This window comes from Vulpes vulpes, chromosome 3, assembly GCF_048418805.1.
Source record: "Vulpes vulpes isolate BD-2025 chromosome 3, VulVul3, whole genome shotgun sequence".
Classification (NCBI taxonomy): domain Eukaryota; kingdom Metazoa; phylum Chordata; class Mammalia; order Carnivora; family Canidae; genus Vulpes; species Vulpes vulpes.
This window is the reverse complement of record NC_132782.1, coordinates 29944858-29957967: the sequence shown is the minus strand read 5'-3', so window position 1 is coordinate 29957967 and position 13110 is coordinate 29944858. Positions and strand designations below refer to the sequence as shown.

Here is a 13110-nt window from a genome sequence, read left to right as displayed (position 1 = left end):
CTAAGATTTTATTCTGTACTAGTAGTCAATTCAATCTGGCATTGACACTTTGAAACTCTCTGAGTCAAATGTACATACAAATGCCAGATAATTTAAAGATTTAAATTCAGCGTCTATATGTTCCCTACGTTACATGCTTTAAATTATACCAAATAAACTAATTCTGGAAGAGAAAATAAGACTACCCCCCATGAGAACATATCACCATGTGGTCTTCTTGGAAACAAACAACAGCAATTTTTTTTTTTTTTTTTTTTTTTTTTTACCTAAATATATTTTGCAAAGACTTTCCTTCTTTCCCAGGGGAGAAAAGTAAGTCTCAACAGCGGCAGCCTGGTGGGCCTCATTTCCTTAGCAGATTCACAGGTATAGGAGTTAGGGTGAGCGGTCCTGAAGGTTCTTTTCTTTTCCTTTTAATAATTAGCAAGAGCAGTAACCTCCCTCTCGGGCCTGACCTCTCCAGCTTACACATTCCCTCGGTGAGGTTCAGCTCAGGTTCACGTGCAAAGTCAGCAGAAACTTGAGCCTCTGCTGGATAATGCTGGTTCCCGGGATCCTCATCACTCGGCACAGAGTCCAGACACGGTGGCTATACTTCTTTCTTTGTTCATCGACTTTCACAGTCCCTCCCTTCTTGTGAAATATTTCAAAGGTTTAGGAATATGTTGACAGCCGACACCCACACTTTACAAATGTTAAGTTCTTAACTGTTTCAGAAACTTTCGGAAAGAAATGAAAAATGGCAAATACAGAGAAAGACTCTCAACGCCTTCCTCAGTCTGCTCCTTCCCTTCCACCTGCCTCCCTCGCTTTCCGGAGATAACCAATATATTATAGATCCTGCGACTTACGTATCTTGGTTTTTATTACCTTTCCCATATATGGATAACACCATCAAACTCAAAGGTAACATATGACATCATTTTAATTTTGTATGATATATAATTACAGCCTAATTCTTCTATTTACCCACTTTTCAATTGGGTAATTTGTCTTACTCATTTTGAGAAGGTTTTACTATAATAAGATACCAATTTTTCTGTTTATATATGTTATAAGTGGTTTCTCTCAAGATTATTACTTTTTATTAATTTTTTCGGGGTGTTTTATGGTACAGAACCTTGCATTTAAAACAGGGCTATGGATGACTTCCTTTCATTTTGTGCTTATGTTTTTGTTTAAAATAAAGTGTTCACCTAAATTCCCTTCCAAAAGTTTTAAAGAATTTTTTCTCACACACGGGTCTCCGATTCACCTGGAATTTATTTTTAATGTGGTACAAATTGAGAACTTTTAACAAAGAATTACTTTTATGTAACACCATGTATTATAAACTTTGTTCTTTCACAAGTAATTAGTCTTCCACCATTAGAGTTTTTACATGTGCAGAACTCTTTGGGATCTTTATTCCTTTCCATTGGTTGTTTTGTTTAGCCTTACAAATAGGTAAGAGTACTTAGAGATAAATTCATAAAAGTTATTCATTCTAAATAAAAGGGTGAAAAAGATTGAAAACAAAATGACCAGAGCCTCTAGGGCCTAAGGAGAGTAGTATTCTGTGACAGTAATATCAAAAGATCTATTATTTGTGTCTCTGGAGTATATGAAGTAGAGGAGAGAGACGTTGGTGCAGAAAAATATTTGAAGACACAGTGGCTGAAGAAAATTCCCCATGTTTGGTGAAAAAAGAATTTAGTTGGGCTCATCTTTGCCTGTACATGTTTTTCCATTTTGATATTTTCTGTATCATCATATTTAGGTATATTTCTCATAAACAGCATTTTAGAAATCTAATTTGAAACTATCTTTTAGGTAAATTGAGACTTAAATCTAAATTTATTTAAATTTAGTTAGTAGCTTAGCATTTATTATTATTACATCGTCATAACTTATTTTTAAATTTTATTTTTCCTGCTATTTATTTATGTTCTTCCTCCTTCCTCTTCCCTTTATTGAGCAGCAGAAACTTGTATTGGTTTGTTATTGGTTTATAGTTTATTGCTCTGCATGCAGTATTTATCCTGAAAGCATTAACATGCATTCTTGACTCGGCCGAGTGAAAGTTTAGTCAATATTATTACTTCCCCCCAGAGCTCTAATGACTTCTCTGATTTTCCATGCAATTTGAGCTCTGGCTTTTGAGGCACTCAAAATTAGTCATCATCATTATTTTTATTATTGCTTTTAGCATTCATTGCTTAACCAGTTTCCTTACAGACATGCTCATCCACATGTTCATCCCTGTCTTTGATTCTTGCATCTTGTTCTTCCGTGCTCCCTATTCTTTTTTTTTTTAAGTGCATCATTTGATGTTCCTTTTGGTGGATCTGAGTAATAATCCTCTTAGTCCTAATTTTTCTGAATACATTTTTATTTTGTCCCTACTCTTCTATAACAAGATGTTAGTTATCTGGTCCTAGATACGGGGCATGCAGGCTGAGCCTCACAGTTGCGGCAAAAGCACTAAGCACCACAAGTGTAAAAGCACTGATTTTCCAGCTCTTGATATCACCCATCCATGAAAGGATTGCTAGGAAGCAAAACCCATACTACTACCCCTACTCTTCATTCAGCATAAGCGGGAGTTTAGGAAAATAGAAGGGGTTCTTGTGGGATGCACAATTCATGAAGAAAGTTTTTATTTCTTCTAAGACACCCCTCCATGTGGAAGAAATATGATGTTTGGAGCACCCGGGGGGCTCAGTGGTTGAGCATCTCCCTTCTGCTCAAGGCGTGATCCTGGGTCCTGGGATCGAGTCCCACGTCGGGCTCCCTGCATGGAGCCTGCTTCTCCCTCTGCCTGTGTCTCTGCCTCACTCTGTGTGTCTCTCATGAATAAATAAATAAAATCTTTTTAAAAATGTGATGTTTTTCCTTCCTGAAGCCAGAAAAGAGAGGAACAAAGAGAATCACTAAAACAAATTAAGGTTCTCCAAACTACTTATTGTCTTGTAAGTCAGTTAATCATGAATATCTCCCATCTAAGCTTATCCAAGTCATTTATTTGTCCAGAGAGAACCTGCTGTCGCTGGGATAAGGAAACAGGAACAAGGAAAAATCATGCCGAAAGAAGAAATGTTAGTGAAGCAGCCAACACTTCCACCATTTGGCTTCACGGGGAGTGAGTGCGTTTCTCAGAATTTTCTAAAGCCTTGAGCTGTCTTATCAATACACAAATTATAACTAGAGCTAAAAAGGAAAGCAAGGAGTAAGGACCAAAGCCAGATTTCCACATCAGAGACAACACAAAGGAAAGACTCACAGAATTCTCTGAAGAGCCAATTAAAGTGTTCCTCAAAAAAAAAAAATAATAATAATAATAAATAAAATGTTCTCAAAAATAACACCCACTTGTGTGATTGCAATTGTAGAAACTGGAAGGCTGTCAGTCTCTGGGTCTTCAGAATCCCATGACAAGCAATTGTTAAAAAATTAAATGTTAACATCCCAATGAATCGTTGCTTCTCTATAAAACCAATAAAATCCAAATAACATTTTGGGAAGGGGTCAAATCGTGAGTTTTCATTTTGGTTTCTGCTGAGACCCCAGTTAATTTCTTAACTTAGAGTTGATTCCCATAAGGGACGTCAGTGTCCAAGTCTCAATTTCTCTTTGTTTTTCTTCTTAACTGCAATTTCTAATAACAATACTCTTTATTACTTCCTTAGACTGGTGGCAAAGTTTAGGCCGTCTGTTTCATGTGCAGAGGAGACTCTAACAGGTTCTTGTCGGTGTTGAAACCTTAACTCCAAATCTGTAGTGAGACGCTAAAATTCCATCCTTCAGTCTTTAGGCCCATATATGATTTCAGGCTCATTACCACGTAGATTCCTATGACTTCAGCAATTTCTTATGGCACTGACTTAAAATTTTCTTCTCATTTCTGCCACTTGAATAATTTCTTTCTTTGTTAATTACATATTGAAAAAAAGTTTATATTTGCCTATCATTTCAATGTAGTGTCAGATCAAAATGTCCAACATTAAAGAATAATTTTTATCAGCTAAAGCCCTATATGTTCCTCACATAGAGTAAAACCAATATGTAAATGAATTCATATACATATATTTCATTTTTTATTAATGATTGAAAGCAATGACACTGTTGAGGAGCTTTCAAATTTTAATCTCTGCTACGGTCTGAAAGTTTGTGTTCCTCCAAAATTCATTATGTTGAAATCCTAATACCAGTGTGATGGTATTAAGAAAACGGGCCTTTGGGAGGTACTTAGGTCATGAGGGTGGAGCCTTCATGAATCAAATTAGTGCTCTTATAAAAGACCCCATAGAGATCCCTCACCCCTTCCACCATGTGAGGATACAATATGTCTGTAACCTGGAAGAGGGTTCTCACCAAACCACGTAGGCACCCTGATCTTGGGCTTCCAGCACCCAGAACTGTGAGAAATAATTTTCTATTATTTATAAACCACCCCCTGTCTATGGTACTCTGCTATCACAGCCTAGATTGGCTCATTCAGGTTCTGTAACCAGTCTTCTTAAATCAGATACCTATGATAAAAAAAATCCTATTTTGGTGTTAAATGAGCTTTGTTAGTAAAAAAAAAAATATATATATATATATATATATACACACACACACACACACACACATATAATTTGTAATCTTATAAATGCACATATGCATGCACACACAAACACATACCATGTGCACACACATACATGAACACACACACACAAGCTAAATTATACTTAGTGGCAAGAAGTACACCCTGGTTGTGTCTGAGATTCGGTCCCTGCTCTCTTGCTAACCTTCACTGGATTTCTTAACTAAACGAACAGAGAATATATCAATAGTAGCTAAAGCCATGTTCTAAATAAGCAGGTTTCGACTCCTGTTATTTCACCACTGGACTCCTCCCAAATAGAGTTTGGCAAGATCATTCTGAAATCAACACAGAAAGTCACAGAAGAACAAATTGGGGTCATCTGACTCATTCCACTTGTGACTTAAAATGCACTTGAACCCACATTTCCAGAGGGGAAACTATCCCAAATCAACTAATGCCACATGTTTCAGTTCCATTTAAACTTTGAGTCAGAGGGAAGACAAGGTGGGGGAAAAAAATGAAAGGAGGATGAATATTTTTAAATAGAACATTTGCAAATTGCTGAAAATAGTTTTTTTATATCACAAATTTGGAAATGATTCAAAGGAAATAATTATATGGTCCATAAACTTTACTATGTCATCTTTTAAATAAAATATTTAAATCATACTTCTCAAATAAAAAGTAATGTTTTTATTTGTTAAAATTCATTTTTAATATTGTATTTCTGAGTTCAAAATACTTCACAACCTCAGAAGCTCTGAAACTAAGGTATTATACACACTTATTTATCCTTCTCTTTTTAGATAATTATGTTTATAGAAAACTATGGTTTTAATTATATTACACAAAAATATTGTATTCAAAAGTAAGATATTCAGGGCAACCCGGGTGGCTCAGCAGTTTAGCGCCTGCCTTCAGCCCAGGGCGTGATCCTGGGGACCCGGGATTGAGTCCCACGTTGGGCTCCCTGCATGGAGCCTGCTTCTCCCTCTGCCTGTGTCTCTGCCTCTCTCTCTCTCTCTCTCTCTCTCTCTCTCTCGTGAATGAATAAATAAAATCTTTTTTTTTAAAAAAAAGTAAAATATTCAGTTAATCACTGATAAAACTTATCTATGAACATCACATATTTCCAAAAATATGGATGCAGGTACCATCAAGCATTTCTGCCTCATACTCAAGAGACTGCTGATACCAGCTTTTTGTTTCATATGAGTTTGTGGGGGGATGTAAAAGGCAATCCTGAGAGGCGGAGAGGATGTCCTCCAAGTTTGCTGCACTAGTAAACCACTGGATGTAAGGAGGAGGAATAGGCTTTTGTTACTGAATTTGCTGCCACTAAAAACATTAGTAGAACAATCAATTCTCTTTGTCCACCCCAGTCTTAAACTCCTTTCCTCTTTTCGTGGTTTCATTTTCTCATTTTTAACCCTGTGGACTCCTGATTCTACGACGAGGAATATTTCTTTTCCTTTCTTTTGTCCTCTGTATCTTTCCTATATTCAATCAATTATTGAAGGCTGGCTTAACGATCAACACATCATGGTGTTGCACTAACAACTGCTTTTCTAACAGATTGTTCTTTTAAAGAAAAGCACTCCCACCAAATGACTGATGGATGTGCAAGTGCCAACTCAGCTATGCTTAAAACGAAGCTGATTAAGTTTACTCTTCACTTATGATGTCTGTGTATCACTTTTTAAAAAATGAAACTATGTTTTATAGGTTCCTAAAAGTAAAATATTTGAAGGATGATCAAAATGTTTTTTTATAAAAACATGTTAGGTGTTCTCCTGAAGAGATTATAGGTGCATATTAATACTACACTTATCATTGCTTTACTATGATGTCCTCTGAGGAGGTGTTTTAAATAATCCTTATTGGTGGACTAATAAGCAACAACATGTAACGTTGGAAGAAGAGATCAACCAGTTGCAGGAATAGACATGTTTTTTACCTAGAGAAATATCTTTAATGGCCATTGTTGGGCCGTTCATTGACGACTCACCATATTTCAGGCTTGTAGCTTAACATTACTGAGCCTCATCCTTCCAACCAATCTTGATTCCAGTCACTCTCCAACCCAAAATACTCTGAGTATTTTTATTGAGACTTTTTAGCTAATGAGACAGAGCCATAGATAGATTATGTAATTTCTCCGTGATCACATTGGCAATAAATGGAGATTCAAACACAGGTCTGTCTTCAAAGACAATGCTCTTGACTGTCAGGCAAACCACCTATCAGCTAGAAAATGGAGAACCAAATCGATTTTATATATATTAAAACAAAAGCTATGTGAATCTAGATCACCCTGAAAATAGAAAACCTGAAAAATAAACAACCCCCCCCTCAAAACACTGGAGAAATAAGGTATCATTAAATTTTTGACCAGTAGCAAAAATAATATGAATACATGAATAAAACATGAATAAAAGAATTCTTCATGAAGATGCACAGCTTTTATTTAAAATCCTATATGAGGGATCCCTGGGTGGCTCAGTGGTTGAACGTCTGCCTTTGGCCCAGGGCGTGATCCTGGGGGTCCCAGGATCGAGTCCCACATCGGGCTCCCTGCATGGAGCCTGCTTCTCCCTCTGCCTGTGTCTCTGCCTCTCTCTGTGTCTCCCATGAATAAATAAATAATAAAATCTTTTGAAAAAAGTAAAATAAAATAAAATCCTATATGATAAAGTGATCACATCTCCCCTTTTCTACGTCAAGAGCAATAATTTACTCTTACAGTAAAGAAGAAAAATTGGAAGGTTTACTAAGTGTTCAAGACTTTCTCCTCCAGTAACGGGTTTCCATTCAATCCTTACGCAAGCCCTCAGAGTGAAGAGTTTTATATGTAAGTTCTAAATCTCTCATTGAAAAGTACGTGGAATGCTTATCAGATGTTAGAGTTCATTTCACAGTTTCCTGTATTTTCATGTGCTCTTTGAGAAAAGAAATGTAAAAAAAGAAAACAAAGAGAGAAAAGTCGTGTAACAATAACTTGACTAGGACACAATTGCGAAAACGTCCATGGTTGTTACAAACATATCAAAAAAGTACTGATTTATTATCATGTAAAATACACAAACGAACGAGAAGGAACATTTCCTATATATATTTATTTAACCAGACCGTAAGGGAGTCCTTCTTTGTTCCCAACTGAGATCGAAATCATGCAGAGAACCTAGAGTAACAATAGAAAGAATGGGACTCTTCCTTTAGAGATAATGTTCTCCCATCAGGAAATTAAATGTTTCTCCTGGCAGCAAGTGGCTACACAGAGGAAGGCGGGCTCACACGTATACTTCTTTAAAGCTTATCTCAGACCGGGTTACCCAAGGTTCAGACGACAGCGGTGGGGGGCCGGCTCACCCCAGATATCATTTGAACATGTAAACCAGTGAACTAAAACACGTTGGCTTTTCTGGTAGTCTATGAAAGGGTGGGGGCAGCAGGCTCTAACCCCTTTCTATCACCAAGGGAGAGGCAAGGACTGGCATCGGCCCTGCTGATGGCCCGGTTGTCTTGTGTGTGTTCAAAGTTGTACCGCGGGGAAGGATGCACTGACCCTGGCACACCACGACCTGTGCACCAGGGAATCCCTGAAGTGCTCCCCTAGGCAAAGGCAGGTTCGTGGGAGAGGAAAAAGCAGATTCAGAAGCAGAGAACCAGCGAGTGAAGGCAGGTTGCAGGGTCAGCGACTAGCTGCTGTGTGGACCTGGAAAGGCTCCGGGACATATGTGGGCCTCGGGGCCTTCAGCTGGAAAAACTGAGATGAGGACAAGGCCTGCTCCCCCACTGGCTGGGGAAAGAGGGCAGAGTAATGCACGTGGAAACGCTGCTAAACTTTCCACTACGAATCAGGTTTAAAATAGGATCATCAGTCAGACCTGAAAGTCAGGAAGGGCCAGAGCTAAACTTTCGCCACGTAGACACGTGGACTCTTTGGGGACACGCGCTGGAGAAGTCCTGCCTGCTTCTCTGGGGCTAAGGCTGGGCCAAGAGAGTCTCCTGGCCGTGGAGCCCAGAGAATCAGCCCCGCCAGCCCGCCAGGCAGTCAGGGGAGCCTGCACTAGGGAGACATCTAGTGTTTGAAGTAACAGAGGAGTAGGTTTGGGATTGAAGCGATTTTGTGTCTTTAATATGCAGTAGACCGTGTCCACATGAAGGCCTACGGAAATGAAATCAGCGTAACAATAGTCCTATACCATCTCGGATACTCTGGAAGTGTGAAGTTTTGTGGGGTTTTTTTTTTATTGAATTTTCAACCTATGAACAGAGATTCTTAAGGAAAGCCAGGAGTCGAGGATAATTTCAGGAACTCCCTTCTTAGTGCATCAACCACCTAAATAGGGTAGAGTTGGGCTCAAAGCCGGAGAACAGATGGGTCCGGGGAGAGGAGAGATGAACAGCAGGGGGAGACTATGTTCAGGTAGAAATCAGTGAAAGAAAATAATTAGAAAGAAAATAAACTAAGGGAGAGGAGCTGCCTGCCCACCATCACGGTAGCCAGTAAGGCCAACGCAGCCCTCGTCTTGCAGCATCACCAACCTCATGCCGATGAAAGGAGCCCGTAGATCATCAGAAAGCTGTTGGACCATCCAGAGTTGGGAATGGTAGCTAGCCTAGACATTTTTCACCATTAAAAAGACCATTAATAATAGCTGGATACCCACAATTCTCTTCATAGTTGGATACTCACAGATTTGGCCAAGTTAGAAGATGTTAAAAACTGAAAGTACTTTATTGATAGGATTTTCTGGTTTTAAATCTGTGATAAATTGTGTCACGGATACATGGGAGCACATTTCCATCTAATCACTCACGTATGACTTTAAAAACAGTGGTCATAGCTATGGGTGAGTCACATGAGCCAGCCAGGATGCAAAGCCCTTTCGAGGGAAAGAATCTCCACTTTGATCCTTGCAACTGCCCTATGAGGTGGGTACGATTCCTTCCATAACACATGGGGGAACCAAGACTCACGAAATTTAAACGAGTTTCCCAACGAGGAATTCATTCTGAGTCTGTTGTCTTCAAAGCTCACACACAGCATTAAACGCTGCGCTGGACCTTGGTCTGGAAATGAGATCAACCGAGTAGTTAAAGCTCAACATCTAAGAGTTCCAGCGAAGCCTAGCTCTGCCCCCATGTCCCTAAGAGGTCAGAAAACAGTGCCATTTGGAGAGGGTCATCACCGCGTTAAGAGCTTATGGTGTCGGGGGACACATATTTACGGTAGACAGGAGATACCTGAAGTGTTGAACAAAGTCATGCAGCAAACAGCACGTCCCATCCTCCCACTCGGAGGCACAGGGCCCAGGAGAGGGAGCACCACGCGCAGAGCCACACCAGCCTTCTCTCAGCTCCACCACCTAACAGCCCTGAGATCTTAGTCACGAAACTTCAACTATTTGCCTCCGTTTCCTCAGGGGATAATAAAACCTCTTTCCTATTTTGTCGTAAGGATTAAATGACACAACGTGCATAAAATCGCTGACGCTCAGAAAGTCCTAGGAGTGTTGTTATTTCTAAAATTGACTTTCAAAAGTAAATGGTGGGAAATTCTTATCCTGAAATTTGAACATGGAAAACATTGAATGTTGTAAAACATGCAAAATGGGGGCACCTGGGTGGCTCAGTGGTGGAGCATCTGCCTTGGGCTCAGGGCGTGACCCCGGGGTCCCCGGATCGAGTCCCACGTCGGGCTCCCTGCATGGAGCCTGCTTCTCCCTCTGCCTGGGTCTCTGCCTCTCTCTCTCTCTCTCTGTGTCTCTCATGAATAAATAAGAAAAATCTTAAAAAAGCATACGTATTTTTTAACTCTTGCAGTATATATGGACTAAAACCAGGTTAATCAATTTTCTCATCACATGTTATTTTACTTTATGAAGATCTAGTTATTTATTTATTTGAGAGAAAGAAAGAGCTTACAAGTGGGAGGAGGGGCAGAGGGAAAGGATCTTCAAACAGACTCCCTCTGGGCGTGGAGCCCAATGTGGGGCTCGACCCCAAGACCCATTAAATCATGACCTAAGACAAAACCAAGAGCCAGTCTCTCAAGTGACTGAGCCACTCGGGCGCCCCTCATCACACGTAATTTTAATAATATATGGCCACGGCCTCAACAGGCTACCTCTATTACCAAACTACAAAGGCAGCTATAGCTTCATGAGGCTGTTTGCACATATTTTAATCTTTACAGACAGCCATTATGGTAAAAGCTCCTAAAGTAATATTTGCTTGAATGGCTATATATTTACAGTAATTTTATTTCAAATATGTCTTATCTTTAGAAAATTACTTTATGAATTGGGACGCCAGGGTGGCTCGGTCAGTCAAGCTTCAGACTTTTGGTTTCAACTCCGGTCATGATCTCAGGGGTTGTAGGATCGGGCCCCATGTCGGGCTCCATGCTCAGTGGGGAGTCTGCTTGCAATTCTCTCTCTCCTCTCCCTCTGCCCCTCCCGGCACTTGCATGCACGCACTTGCTCTCTCTCTCTCAAAATAAATTTAAAACTCTTAAAAAAAAAAAAAAAGAAAATTATTTATGAAAACGTTTGACCTGCTGAAAAATGTGTTTTGAACCACAAAATTTCCCCCAATTCTGCCTTTCAAATCAGAATCTCAAAGCTAAAAGTGTCCCCATGATCCTTTAGTCTATTTACCACATTTTTTTTTTCTTTTCAAATTCTTATTCAATTCACATACAGCGCAATGTTGGTTTCAGGAGTGGAATTCAGTGGTTCATCACTTACATACGACACCCAGCGCTCATCCTAACGAGCCCATTCCCCACTCAGTCCCTCTATCAACCCTTCATCTTGTTCTCTGTCACTAAGAGTCTCTCATGGTTTATTTCCCTCTCTCTTTTCTCCCCCTCCCATATGTTCATCTATTTTATCTCTTAAATTCCACATGAGTGGAATCATGATATTTGTATTTCTCTGACTCATTTCCCTCAGCATGATACACTCCAGCTCCACCCACATCATTGCAAATGTCAAGATTTCATTCTTTTAATGGCTGAATAATATTCCATTAGATAGATAGATATAGATAGATATAGGGATATAGGAATATATATAGAGAGAGATATCTTCTTTATACATTCATCAGACAATGGACATTTGGGCTCTTTTCAATAGTTTGGCCATTATTGATAATGAACAATTATTCTGCGATTTGAGGAAACTCCATATTGCACCAGCCTGCGTTCTCATCAACAGTGCAAGAGGGATCCCCTTTCTCCACGTCCTCACCAACACCTATCGTTTTCTGTGTTCTTGACACTTAGCCATTCTGACAGATAAGAGGTGGTATCTCACTGCGGTTTTGATTTGTATTTCCCCGATGGTGAGTGACATTGAGCATCTTCTCATGTGTCTGTCCGCCATCTGGGTGTCTTCATTGGAAAAAATTCACATCCTTGGCCCATTTTTTAACCGGGTTATTTGTTTTCTGGGTGCTGAGTTGATAAGTTCTTTATAGATTTGGGACACTAACCCTTTATCAGATATGTCATTTGTGAATATCCTCTCCCATCTGTAAGCTACCTTTCAGTTTTATTGTTTCCTTCATTAGGCAGAAGCTTTTTATCTTGATGAGCCCCAGTAGTTCAGTTTTGCCTTTGTTTCCCTTGCCCCCTGGCAATGTATCTAGTAAGAAGTTGCTGCAACCAAGGTCACAGAGGCTGCTGCCTGTGTTCTCCTCTAGGATTTTGATGGATTCCTGTCTCACATTTAGGTCTTTCATCCATTTTGAATTTATCTTTGTGCCTGGTGTAAGAAAGTGGCGCACTTTCATTCTTCTGCACGGGGCTGTCCAATTTTCCCAACACGATTTTTAAAAGACGTTTTTCCACTGGATAGTCTTTCCTGCTTTGTCAAAGATGAGTTGACCGTAGAGTTGATGACCCATTTCTGGGTTCTCTGTTCTGTTCCATTGATCTCTGTGTCTGTTTTGTGCCAGGACCACACTGTTGCTGACCACAGCTTTGTAGTACAACTTGAAGTCAGGCATTGTGATGCCCCCGGCTTTGTTTTTCTTTTTCGAGATTGCTTTGGCTATTTGGGGTCCTTTGTGGTTCCACACAAATTTTAGGATTGTTTATTCCAACTCTGTGAAAAATGCTGGTGGTACTTTGATAGGGAGTGAACTAAATGTATAGATTGCTTTGCAAAGTACAGACATTTTCACAATATTTATTCTTCTCATCCATGAGCATGGAATGCTTTTCCATGTCTCGTGTCATCCTCAATTTCTTTCATCAGTGTTCTATGGTATTCAGAGTACAGATCCTTTACCTCTTTGGTTAGGTTTATTCTTAGGTATCTTATGGGTTTTGTGTGTGTGTGTGTGTGCAATTGTAAAGGGTATTGATTCCTTGCTTTCTTTCTCTGTTGCTTCATTACTGGTGTGTAGAAATGCAACAGATTTTTGTACATTGATTTTATATCCTGCAACTTTGCTGAATTCATGTATTTGTCCCACCAAATTTTTTTTAAAGATTTTATTTATTTATTCATGAGAGACACACAAAG

At 39.5% G+C, this 13110-nt stretch overlaps 1 long non-coding RNA gene across 1 annotated transcript; it reads left to right on the top strand.

Moving 5' to 3' along the window:
• Positions 1–656: 656 nt before the first annotated feature.
• Positions 657–3346, top strand: LOC140598112 (uncharacterized). Its single transcript, XR_012000241.1, has 2 exons — positions 657–906; positions 3013–3346. It is a non-coding gene; the product is annotated as an uncharacterized lncRNA (long non-coding RNA).
• The last annotated feature ends 9764 nt before the right edge of the window (positions 3347–13110 follow it).